We start from the raw sequence: 13,075 nt of genomic DNA, 5'->3' as shown, positions 1-13,075 counted from the left end.
CACAGAAATGTCTGTTTTAAATTTTATCGAAATCGCTTCAGATTTGGATATAGCTACCATATATATCTTCATCCGATTTCGGGTTAATTGACCACCAAATGGCCAATATTAGCCCAAATGGCCCGAATTTTGGCACATGTGACCGAGATTAGCCTTAAAGCAAATATAACAAATTTGGAGAAAATCGGTTCAAAAACAGCTATAGCTCCCATATATATGTTTTATCCGATTTGGTGTTTAAGCCTCTCACATTCGTAATATGCACTCCACAAGAATGATATTTGGTACCAGGTATAAGATACAGCCCAGAAATAGCTGTTTGTAATTTTATCGAAATCGGTTCAGATTTGGATATAGCTCCCATTAGTACATCGGACCAAATTCAGCCTAGAAGCAAGTATATCAAATTTAGTGAAAATCGGTTCAGATATAGATATAGCAACCATATATATGTTTCATCCGATTTAGAGTTTTAGTCCCATACATTCGTAATATTCACTCCACAACCGTGATATTTGGTACCAGGTATTAGATGGAGCACAGGAATAGCTGTTTTAAATTTTATCGAAATCGGTTCAGATTTGGATATATCTCCCATATATATCTTCATCCGATTTCGGGTGATTCACCACCAAATGGCCGTAATAGCATCAATTTTGGCAAATCCGACCGAAACCACCTTAGAAGCAAGTACACCAATTTTAGTAAAAATCGGTTCAGATATAGCTATAGCTCCCATATATATGTTTCATCCGATTTCGTCTTTAAATCCCTCACATTCGTAATATGCACTCCACAGGAATGATATTTGGTACCAGATATCAGATAAAGCCCAAAAATAGTTGATTTTAATTTTATTAAAATCTGTTCCGATTTGGATATGCCTCCCATATATATCTTCATCCGATTTCGTGTTAATTGTGCATCAAATGGCCAATATCAGCCCAAATGGCATTAATTTTGGCAAATCCGACCGAAACCAACCTATAAGCAAGTACACCAATTTTAGTAAAAATCGGTTCAGATATAGCTATAGCTCCCATATATATGTTTCATCCGATTTCGTCTTTAAATCCCTCACATTCGTAATATGCACTCCACAGGAATGATATTTGGTGCCAGATATCAGATAAAGCCCAAAAATAGTTGATTTTAATTTTATTAAAATCTGTTCCGATTTGGATATGCCTCCCATATATATCTTCATCCGATTTCGTGTTAATTGTGCATCAAATGGCCAATATCAGCCCAAATGGCATTAATTTTGGCAAATCCGACCGAAACCAACCTATAAGCAAGTACCCAATTTTAGTAAAAATCGGTTCAGATATAGCTATAGCTCCCATATATATGTTTCATCCGATTTCGTCTTTAAATCCCTCACATTCGTAATATGCACTCCACAGGAATGATATTTGGTACCAGATATCAGATAAAGCCCAAAAATAGTCGATTTTAATTTTATCAAAATCTGTTCAGATTTGGATATAGCATAGCATAGCATACTCTTCACATTATTCTAACGATTTCAGGTTAATTGTGCACTAAATGGTTAATATCAGCCCAAATAACCTGAATTTTCGTACATAAGATCGAATTCAGTCTAGAAGCTAATACGTCAAATTTGGAGAAACCCGGTTCAGAGATAGCTATAGTTCGTAAAATGCACGATAGAATTAGATAGATTTTGATTTTGTACCAAATATCTCATAGAGCTCTGAAATGCCCTGTATAAACCTTTTTACGAGAGCTCTACTAAATATGCATAGTGGTGTAGGGTATCATATAGTCGGCCCCGCCCGACTTTTGAGCTTTCCTTAATGGTTTTAAATTTTCAAATTCCTTGCAAATGGTGGAGGGGTATTCAAAGTTCAGCCCTACCGAGCTTACTGCATTTTTACTTGTTTTATCTCCAGTGATATATGCTAGCCAAAGTCCAAGTTTAGTGTACTAGATTTTTTGGAGTCCACTATAGTCCAGATTAAATTCGTCGAATCTAGAGTTGTCTACCCTCCGTTAGGGTTCCAAAAATTTGAAGTTCTTTAACAGTAATTACTAAAATTTTGAGCCCGCGTTATTTTGAGTTTTTCAACTACAATTTTTAATGTTTTTTCATTTGGTACATTTTTTTCAAAAAGGAAAACTATAGAAATTTTAATATAGGTTAACAATTCGATATAGCCCCGATCTTAAATAGTTAGAAAAATTCAAATAGGTTTCGAATTAAAATTGGCTTTAATTTGGATATTTCGATGGTCTTAATATTTCGACCCTTTCAGAGTAATAAATAAAATTTTGCGGTCGAAGTTTCATCGAAAATGGCCCAACTTTGTAGCCATGTTTTGAATTAATTAAAAATCTGATAAAATATTTTCCATATTTTTTTAACAATTTCAATATATTTCTCTTTTGAAACTATTCCATAAATCTATATACGCTGCAAGTTTTTAAGGAAATTCAAAATAATGACAGCATCACTAACAATAACTACAACTATAACCATAATTTCTTGAGAGAGGAAAATACAGTCAAGTGATTTTGATTCAGAAAATGTTTTTTTTTTTGCTGTTGTTTTTGTTTTAAGTTGTTAAACAATATGTCAAAGTCAAATGATGATAAGTGTGTTTGTCGGTGAGTCTCACACATATACACCCTCTCCCCCCAAGCTCCTTCGTTGACTCCTTTGCAAATTGACAAAAAGGGAGTGATAAGGCTGTTGTTGCTGCTAAAAAGTTTCCATTTTACAAGGGTAACAACTTTGTGGTTTGAGCAACAAATGGCAAAGGGATGGTCCATTTTGTTGTGTGACATTTAAATAAAAAGTAATAAATTATTGTCGTTCGTAAGTAATTTTATACCAAATGATATATTGTTGGAGAAATGTTTTTAATAAGTCCTTTAGAAAAAAAAAACATTGTAAAGAAAATAAAAAACTGTAGGGGATTCTTTTTTTCGTTTGTTTGGACAACATACAAACACTTGCAATTAAATAAATACTAAATGAATTGTTTTGTGGTTTTGTCTTTTGTCCTGAAGTTTTAATTATTTTGTGGTGTTGCAAAAAAAGACAAAATACGAAACGAAAGAAAAAATGGGACACGTGTGCTAAGTTTGGTTTGAAGGTTTGGTGTGTTGTTGTGTGGCATCATTAGCTCTTATTCTCTTTTTGTGAGATTTTTCATTATATGAGGATAAATTTTTCAACTTCGTCTATGTTGAAAAATATCATTAAATTGTGACTTAAATTCTCCGTTTCTTAAAAAAGGCGACATGAATAATATTTCGGTTACCACAAGGTATTTTTAGAATGATTTATTTGTCTACCTTAATTGTAACGATATTTCAGGTATTATATAATTTTTATACCCTCCACCATAGTATGGAGGGTATATTAAGTTTGTCATTCCGTTTGTAACATCTCGAAATATACATTTTAGACCCCATAAAGTATATATATTCTTGATCAGCATAACATTCTATGTCGAATTATCAATGTCTGTCCGTCTGTCCCTCTATCCGTCTGTCAGTCTGTGGAAATCACTCTAGCTTTCGAACGAAATGAAGTAGGTTCATAAAATTTTACTGAAATGTGTACTATGTCTGCAGGACTTTTGGTATTAAAAATGGGCCATGTAGGTCCACGTGTTTGTATAGCCCCCATATAACGGTACCTCCCGATATGCGGTATTTTGATGATTTTGGCGACATTATTTACCGAAATTGTTTCAAAATTAATATTTAAAGTTCTTAATAGATACTACGGTTTAAGACAAAAAATGGTCCATGTAGGTCCACGTCTTCGTATAGCCCCCATATAACGGTACCTCCCGATATTCGGTATTTTTATGATTATAGCGACATTATTTACCGGAATTGTTTAAATTTTGGTATTTGAAGTTCGTAATGGATACTACATCCTAAGACCAAAAATGAGTCATGTAGGTCTACGTCTTTGTATGGCCCCCATATAACGGTACCTCCAGATATTGGGTATATTGATGATTTCAGAGACGTTATTTACCGGAACTATTTCAAATTCAGTATTTGAAGTTCGTAATGAATACTTCTGCCTATGACAGAAAACTTTCTGTGCAGGTCCACGTCTTCTATAGCCTCCATATAATGGTACCACCGGATATTCGGTATTTTGATGATTTTAGCGACATTATTTACCGGAATAGTTTCAAATTTCGCATTTTAAGTTCGTAATGTATACTACAGCCTATGCCAAAAATTGTCCTTGCAGGTCCACGTTTTAAAACCCCCATGGTAGCTCCCTATTTTCGCTATTTTGATGATTTTAGCTACATTATAAATAGAACAGTGTTGGCTTGTTTGTTCGGGATACCGTAGTATTTTGTTGTTGCAAAATGGTCAGGTTTTATCCCTTTATTGTTGTTTTTATAAAAATTTTTATATAGATTTTTTTTTTCAAGTTTCGCATTTGAATATTGTAATAGCTTGTGACAAAAATTGCCTATGCAGGTCCATGTCGTCGTATATACCCTAATATATGGCTACATTGGATATTTTTAAAATTTTAACAGAATATTTTAACGGATTTTATTATTTTTTTTATTTGCCAAATTTGTACCAAATGGTAGAGGGTATTCAAAATTCGACCCGGCCGAACTTACAGCTATCTTACTTGTTTTTGCTACTATCTATAGGCATTTTCTTAGTTTCAGGTACTTTTGAAAGCTCAGATCAAAACATATTTAAAGGAACAATGAAAATAATATAATAAATTAAATATTGATATTTTGTTATTAAGTTAAACTATGAACTACAACCCCAATATGCACTGAAAATATATAACAAAACGCAAAGCGAAATATTCCAAACTTTTGCATTTTATAATCAACAGCTACAAAATTCATCTCAATCTTAAGTGGCAGCGCAAACACGGCTAACAACAAAAGCAAAGTCACACCCCATAATCCGTTCTTCGTGCATCTGTGTGCAACGACAGCTACCGACAAAGTAATCAAGGGTTTTTTCTTAGAAAAGATGACTGACTAACTGTCGGAATTTCCATGCCATGGCAAAGAAACAACGAAAAAAAAAACGCGATAGAAAACTTTAGAACTATAAGAAATTGCTTTTGAAATAACTGCTGATTAATGTTGGGATTTATGAAATTGAACAAGGTATGAGGAAAGATGTTGTGGATAAGTGTGAGAGGGCAGGCGTGATGCATGGGCACAGGGGAGTTGAAGAAAGTTATACATTTTTAGGGGAAAAGAATTATATTTCCATGGTTGAACTTAATTCTAACCAGGTTATGTATAGCTAAATATAAATAAGGAAAATCAGGGAAGAGCGATATGAAATGTTAAAATTAGAGAGGGTGGTTGGGAGAGTTAGGAAAAGAAACACAAGAAAAATACCAGTAAGACCCTTTGGATAATGCAGTTAAAGTTTTGAAAAAAAAAAAAACACATAGTGGGTGAGGCCGTAAGAAACCAGGAATCAATATAGAAAATGTATATATACTACAAATATTGTTATATCCTAAATACCAAATTTGAAACAATTTCGTGGGTAAATGTGATTAGGCTTATCACGCAACAATTTTTGTTTTTTGATTTTTTTTAATTAATTATTTATTTATTTATTTTATTTTATTTTATTTTATTTATTTATTAATTTTTTTTTTTTTTTTGAATGAATGGTCGCCTTTGGCACGAATTATGGCCTTCAAACGACCAATGAAACCGTCAAACGCTGCCCAAATGTTGCTCTGCCGTAATTTGGCCCAATCCCGGCGAAGCGCCTGCTTTAAGTAATCGACACTTTGATATATTTTAGTGCCAACCTTGCTTTCAAAAATACTCCAGACACAATAGTCCAAAGGATTCAAATCCGGAGATTTTGGTGGCCATTGTACACTGGAAATGAAGCGAGGAACCGAGAAAGTAATCATTTTTGAGTGGCGCGTGCTGAGTGCGATGGTGCTGAGTCCTGTTGGAATGTCCAAAATGTTTGCGTGCCCAAGGCGTTAATACACCCTCCAGAATATTTTCGATAAATACGAGCGGAGAGCGACCATCGTCTGTTATGGGCAACAAATGTTTTCTCATCGAAGAAAACCAAATTCGGCAGTTCACCATTTCGAAACAGCGAAGCAAATCTTTAGCTTTTCTGAGTCTATTTTCTTTCTGTTGCAGTGTAACTTCTTGCAGTTTTTGGAATTTCAATGGCTCATTTTTCAATATTTGCCAAATGGAATATTGCGATATTTTCAGCTCACGAGCCATTTTTCGGCCACTGCGACGCGGGTCTAGATCATGTTGCTTCTTTACTTTTCGAACCATTTCTGGAAAATTCTCACCAAAATGCTTTTGTACGCTTGTAAAAAAATATTAAGAGCTGTCACTGGAATAATTTTAACAGCTGTAGGACGGGATGCTTAGAAATGACAGCAGTCTAAATTTGATTGCAGTTTTTTCAACTCACCCTGTATGGTGGACAACACCGGTAAACTCGGATGAAGATGTATATCGACGGTATATACAAATCTGAACTTTGTAAAATTTGGCAGAGGTACTTTTAAGCTGTATCTGATGCCTGGCATCAAATATCCTTATTGTGGAATGCATATTATATATTGGAGTAATAGCTATATCTGAATCGATTTTCACCAAAATTTAAGTACTTCTGGTCTGAATTCCTTTGGAAGTGTCAAAATTTAGTCCATTTGGACCTGAAATCGGTTGAAGATACAAATGGGAGCTATATATAATTCTGAAGCGATCTTAATCAAATTTTGCAAAATTATTTCTGGCCTGTAACTGATGTCTGGTAACAAATATCATTCTTGTGGAGTGCATATTACGAATGTGAGAGACTTAAACACCAAATCGATGAAACATATATATGGGGGCTATAGCTATATCTGAAGCGAGTATAACCAATTTTTGATGTACTTTGGTTGAAGTTATATATGGGAGCTATATCTAAATTTGAACCGATTCTCACCAATTTTAATAGGGTTCTTCTTTAGACCGAACAAATGTTGTTTGGAAAATTTCATCTCAATTGGATAATAAATTCGGCCTGCATTTGTTCACAAAAATACACGGACGCACAGACGGACTGATATGCATAAATCGGCTCAGAGAGTGATTCTATGAAGATCCTCAAAAGTAACTATGGGTCTATCTCTTTCTTCTCCGTGTTACAAACAAATGCACAAAGACATAATATCCTTACCACTGTGTGTTGTAAGGTACAATTAGGTGCTTTTTTGAGTCGGTTTAAACAACCCGTTGTAAAACGACCCTCGTTACGTTTCAAAATCCAGCAGCTGCATCATTATTCACCACGATATATATATATATATATATATATACATGTTCATCTTATTTAGATATTGTTACATTAGTTACAACAAAAGAACTTTTAATATTTTTCCATCGCAACGTTTGCATCTTGCAACTACTTAGCTTAAAGTAATATCAAGTAGCGGGAAGAGCTAGGGAAGAACTACACAATTACGAGTGATATATTGTGAGGTGGATTAAAAGTGAAGTGGCTTGAGAAATTATTAGAAATTTACTACAAAGTCTGCTAAACTTAGCAGATGTAAAAAAATATATATATATAAAATTATGCAGAATATAGTTTTATAAAACGGGGAAAAGTAGGGGGAATTTAGAATTGCTCTAATTGGGGATGACGAGAAGTTACGATGAAGTCAAAGACAAGACTATTCTTCATAAAACGCACTATAAGTCAACAAAGAAATGAAATCTCTATTTCCATTATATACCAAGAAAATATTTGAATCAATGTTATTAAAAAATGCGAAGATATTTTCTAATTATTTGATAAATTTTTCAATTTTTTCGAATTAATGCATGAAAGTAATATAACATTCTGTTTTACGTAAAAAGTGTCAAAGGAAGAAATATCGTCCACAAAATATTACTATAAATCTCAGTATAAACCATACAGGGTGAGTTGAATAAACTGCAACCAACTTCAGACTTCTGTCATTTCTAAGCCACTCGTCCGACAACTGTTAAAGTTATTTCCAGTGACAGCTCATAATATTGTTTTTTTGGTGAGAATTTTCCAGAAAAAAAGTTATTCGTGATGGAATTCAAGCGTGATAGTGTGATTTCTTGATATTTGGCTGGAAAACCACATGTGGCTATAGTTAGAGCTCTCCAGCATTTAAATGTGAATAAATCTTTTGGTCACCAAAATCTCGGGATATTAATCCGTTGGACTATTGTGTCCGGATTTTTTTTGGAAAGCAAAGTTGGAACTAAACAAGTAAGCAAAGGCTATAGTCGTGCGGGGCCGACAATGTGATACCCTACAACACTACAATATGTTCGAAGTCCCTTTATATGCAAATCCATTTTGGAAGATTTCGTTTTTGAAGTAATGCCAATGAGCCCTGCCCAGAGGTTACCCTTAGGTTTTGGACCCGGAGAATTTGGGCAATATTTACGCATTCCGTAGTATTGTGAAGTATTCAAAACAATTGCACACGAAAGTTGTGGTCCATTTTACAGCTAAATATAATCCAATGGTCATCCAAAACGCTAGACTTCTTCTCTGTTGTCAACTCTCTTCCGATGCGAAATTCCATGTCGATTAGTTTTCAATTGTGGCCTATAGAACAACTAGAAAATTAGAAAAATTTAAAATGCACATCCTAAGAACAATAGACTTCAATTCCGACCCACCCTCATGCAAAATTTCGTGAAGATCGGACGATAATTGCGAAATACATATAATACCCTCAAAACGTAGTGTTGGGGGTGTAAAAATTTAGAAAATTCAAAATTGTAAGTCAAATTTAAAAATTCCATGCGATAAAAAAAATAAGAAAAAATGGAAAAAAAATGGAAAAAAAAAATGAAACATAAGATATAACTTTTTATTGGTATATTATACTGCGATTTTCTTAGATTTTATCCTTTTCTGGCAAGAAACCATTCCGTATTGATCTGAATTGTAAAAATCGGCCCAGCGGTTCTTCATTTATAAGCAGAATAAATAAGATCAATTATTTTACATATATATTGTACCTATTTTTCTATATATCCGATTTCTTGGCTATTAGCATCACTGTAATGGTCAGAAGTGATTTTTTAATGTATTTTTGATTTGGCTGGGATTAAAAATATTCGCGGTTTAGTGGAAATTTTCATATTTTCTAACATAAAAGTTAGGGTCTATTTTACCCGCTAATTATTGTCCGATGACCGCTCAAATTGGTAGGTTTTTGCCCAGTCCCAAACTCTAACTCCATGTAAATTTTCGCGTCGATTGGTTCATAATTGTGACCTATAGAGCAACTGCAAAATCAGGAAATTTTTCTGTTTTTCGTCCATTTCAACCCCTAAATATCGTGCGATCATCTCCAAAAACAATAGGGTTCTATTCTGACCATAACCCCACCTCCATTTTCAATTTCGTGAGGATCGGTTCATAATTGCGAGCTGTAAAGTGATTACAAATTAACATGGACAGACATAATTTTTGGCCCAATCAAACTTATAGTACCCCCAACACATAGTGTTGTAGGGTATAAGAATTATTCGAAGTTAAACATTTTAAAATCGCCAAGGTGTACTTCTTCCAATGACGGAAATGTGCAGATCTACGCCTTCGTTTAAATTTGGTACTTGGATACCACTGCGAATGAAAGAGAATTGCTTATACACGTCCACTTATTTGTATTTAACGATACCCCCCTATTTTGATAATTTTATCTCCATTTTCATCAAAATTATTTGAAATTGAAAATTTTGAGTTCGCCAAGGGGTATTTCTTCTAATGACGGAAAATGTGTGGATATATGCCTTCGTTTATAGCACTGTTGGTATTTTGATTTCGTAATAGGAACTGTCCTCGTTGGTAGATCATTGGCTATAGAGGACCACGTTTTCCTATAGCCCCATATAACAGAATCACTTGATGTTCGTAATTTTTAAAATTTTAAGCATAATCTTTATACCCCCCACCTTGGAAGGAGGGTATATTAACTTTGTCATTCCGTTTTTAACATCCCTTAATATTCGTTTTAGACCCCATAAAGTATATATATTCATAAAAATATTTTTAAAAAATCCACGTTCATTCATGGCCCTTGAAAAATATTTTTAGAAAATCCACGTTCATTCATGGCCCTTGAAAAAATATTTTTTAAAATCCACGTTCATTCATGGCCCTTGAAAAAATATTTTTAAAAAATCAGCGTTCATTCATGGCCCTCGCAAAAATATTTTTAAAAAATTCACGTTCATTCTTGGCCCTGGAAAAAATATTTTTAAAAAATCTACGTTCATTCATGGCCCTGGAAAATATATTTTTAAAAAATCCACGTTCATTCATGGCCCTTGAAAAAATATTTTTTAAAATCCACGTTCATTCATGGCCCTTGAAAAAATATTTTTAAAAAATCAACGTTCATTCATGGCCCTCGCAAAAATATTTTTAAAAAATTCGCGTTCATTCTTGGCACTTGAAAAAATATTTTTAAAAAATGCAGGTTCATTCTTGGCCCTTGAAAAAATATTTTTAAAAAATGCAGGTTCACTCATGGCCCTTGTAAAAATATTTTTAAAAAATCCACGTTCATTCATGGCCCTGGAAAAAATATTTTTAAAAAATCTACGTTCATTCATGGCCCTGGAAAAAATATTTTTAAAAAATCCACGTTCATTCATGGCCCTGGAAAAAATATTTTTAAAAAATCTACGTTCATTCATGGCCCTGGAAAAAATATTTTTAAAAAATCCACGTTCATTCATGGCCCTTGAAAAATATTTTTAAAAAATCCACGTTCATTCATGGCCCTTGAAAAAATATTTTTTAAAATCCACGTTCATTCATGGCCCTTGAAAAAATATTTTTAAAAAATCAACGTTCATTCATGGCCCTCGCAAAAATATTTTTTAAAAAATTCACGTTCATTCTTGGCCCTTGAAAAAATATTTTTAAAAAATGCAGGTTCATTCATGGCCCTTGCAAAAATATTTTTAAAAAATCCAGGTTCATTCATGACCCTTTAAATTTTTTTTTTAAAAATCCACGTTCATTCATGGCCCTTGAAAAATATTTTTAAAAAATCCACGTTCATTCATGGCCCTTGAAAAAATATTTTTTAAAATCCACGTTCATTCATGGCCCTTGAAAAAATATTTTTAAAAAATCAACGTTCATTCATGGCCCTCGCAAAAATATTTTTAAAAAATTCACGTTCATTCTTGGCCCTTGAAAAAATATTTTTAAAAAATGCAGGTTCATTCATGGCCCTTGCAAAAATATTTTTAAAAAATCCAGGTTCATTCATGACCCTTTATAATTTTTTTTTTTTTGAAAAAATCCACGTTCATTCATGGCCCTTGAAGAAATATTTTTAAAAAATCCACGTTCATTCATGGCCCTGGAAAAAATATTTTTAAAAAATCTACGTTCATTCATGGCCCTGGAAAAATATTTTTAAAAAATCCACGTTCATTCATGGCCCTGGAAAAAATATTTTTAAAAAATCTACGTTCATTCATGGCCCTGGAAAAAATATTTTTAAAAAATCCACGTTCATTCATGGCCCTTGAAAAATATTTTTAAAAAATCCACGTTCATTCATGGCCCTTGAAAAAAATATTTTTTAAAATCCATGTTCATTCATGGCCCTTGAAAAAATATTTTTAAAAAATCAACATTCATTCATGGCCCTCGCAAAAATATTTTTAAAAAATTCACGTTCATTCTTGGCCCTTGAAAAAATATTTTTAAAAAATCCAGGTTCATTCATGACCCTTTAAAATTTTTTTTTTTGAAAAAATCCACGTTCATTCATGACCCTTGAAGAAATATTTTTAAAAAATCCACGTTCATTCATGGCCCTGGAAAAAATATTTTTAAAAAATCTACGTTCATTCATGGCCCTGGAAAAATATTTTTAAAAAATCCACGTTCATTCATGGCCCTGGAAAAAATATTTTTAAAAAATCTACGTTCATTCATGGCCCTGGAAAAAATATTTTTAAAAAAATCTACGTTCATTCATGACCCTTTAAAATTTTTTTTTTTTAAAAAATCCACGTTCATTCATGGCCCTTGAAGAAATATTTTTAAAAAATCCACGTTCATTCATGGCCCTGGAAAAAATATTTTTAAAAAATCTACGTTCATTCATGGCCCTGGAAAAATATTTTTAAAAAATCCACGTTCATTCATGGCCCTGGAAAAAATATTTTTAAAAAATCTACGTTCATTCATGGCCCTGGAAAAAATATTTTTAAAAAAATCTACGTTCATTCATGGCCCTGGAAAAATATTTTTAATAAATCCACGTTCATTCATGGCCCTGGAAAAAATATTTTTAAAAAATCTACGTTCATTCTTGGCCCTTGAAAAAAATATTTTTAAAAAATCCACGTTCATTCTTGGCCCTTGAAAAAAATATTTTTAAAAAATGCAGTTTCATTCATGGCCCTTGCAAAAATATTTTTAAAAAATCCAGGTTCATTCATGACCCTTTAACATTTTTTGTTTTGAAAAAATCCACGTTCATTCATGGCCCTTGAAGAAATATTTTTAAAAAATCCACGTTCATTCATGGCCCTGGGAAAAATATTTTTAAAAAATCCACGTTCATTCATGGCCCTTGAAAAAAAAAAAATTAAAAATCCACTTTCATTCATGGCCATTGCAAAAATATTTTTAAAAACTCCACGTTTATTAATAGCCCTTGAAAAAATATTTTTAAAAAATCCACGTTTGTTAATAGCCCTTGAAAAATATTTTTAAAATATCCACGTTTATTAATATCCTCTGAAAAAAAAAAAAAAACAAAGAAAATCCACGTTTATTAATAGCCTTTGAAAAAATATTTTTAAAATATCCACATTTAATAGTTGCCCTGAAAAAATATTTTTAAGAAAATCCACGTTTAATAATAGCCATTGAAAAAATATTTTTTAAAAATATTTCACGTTTTTGTATAGCCCCATATATCGGTACCTCCCGGCATTTTGATGATTTTTGCGACATTTTCTCACGAATATGTCTAAAAATTGTTATTTGTGGGTCACAATGGGTTCTA

At 32.7% G+C, this 13,075-nt stretch overlaps 1 protein-coding gene across 1 annotated transcript in view; it reads right to left on the bottom strand.

Annotated features, from left to right (window-relative positions):
* The window catches only part of LOC101894038 (neural cell adhesion molecule 1-B), a 503,351-nt gene that overhangs the window by 76,574 nt on the left and 413,702 nt on the right, over positions 1-13,075 (bottom strand). The gene's annotated exons all lie outside the window — the stretch shown is intronic.

This window comes from Musca domestica, unplaced genomic scaffold (genome assembly GCF_030504385.1).
Source record: "Musca domestica strain aabys unplaced genomic scaffold, Musca_domestica.polishedcontigs.V.1.1 7, whole genome shotgun sequence".
Lineage (NCBI taxonomy): Eukaryota > Metazoa > Arthropoda > Insecta > Diptera > Muscidae > Musca > Musca domestica.
This window is presented reverse-complemented; position numbering and strand designations above follow the sequence as displayed.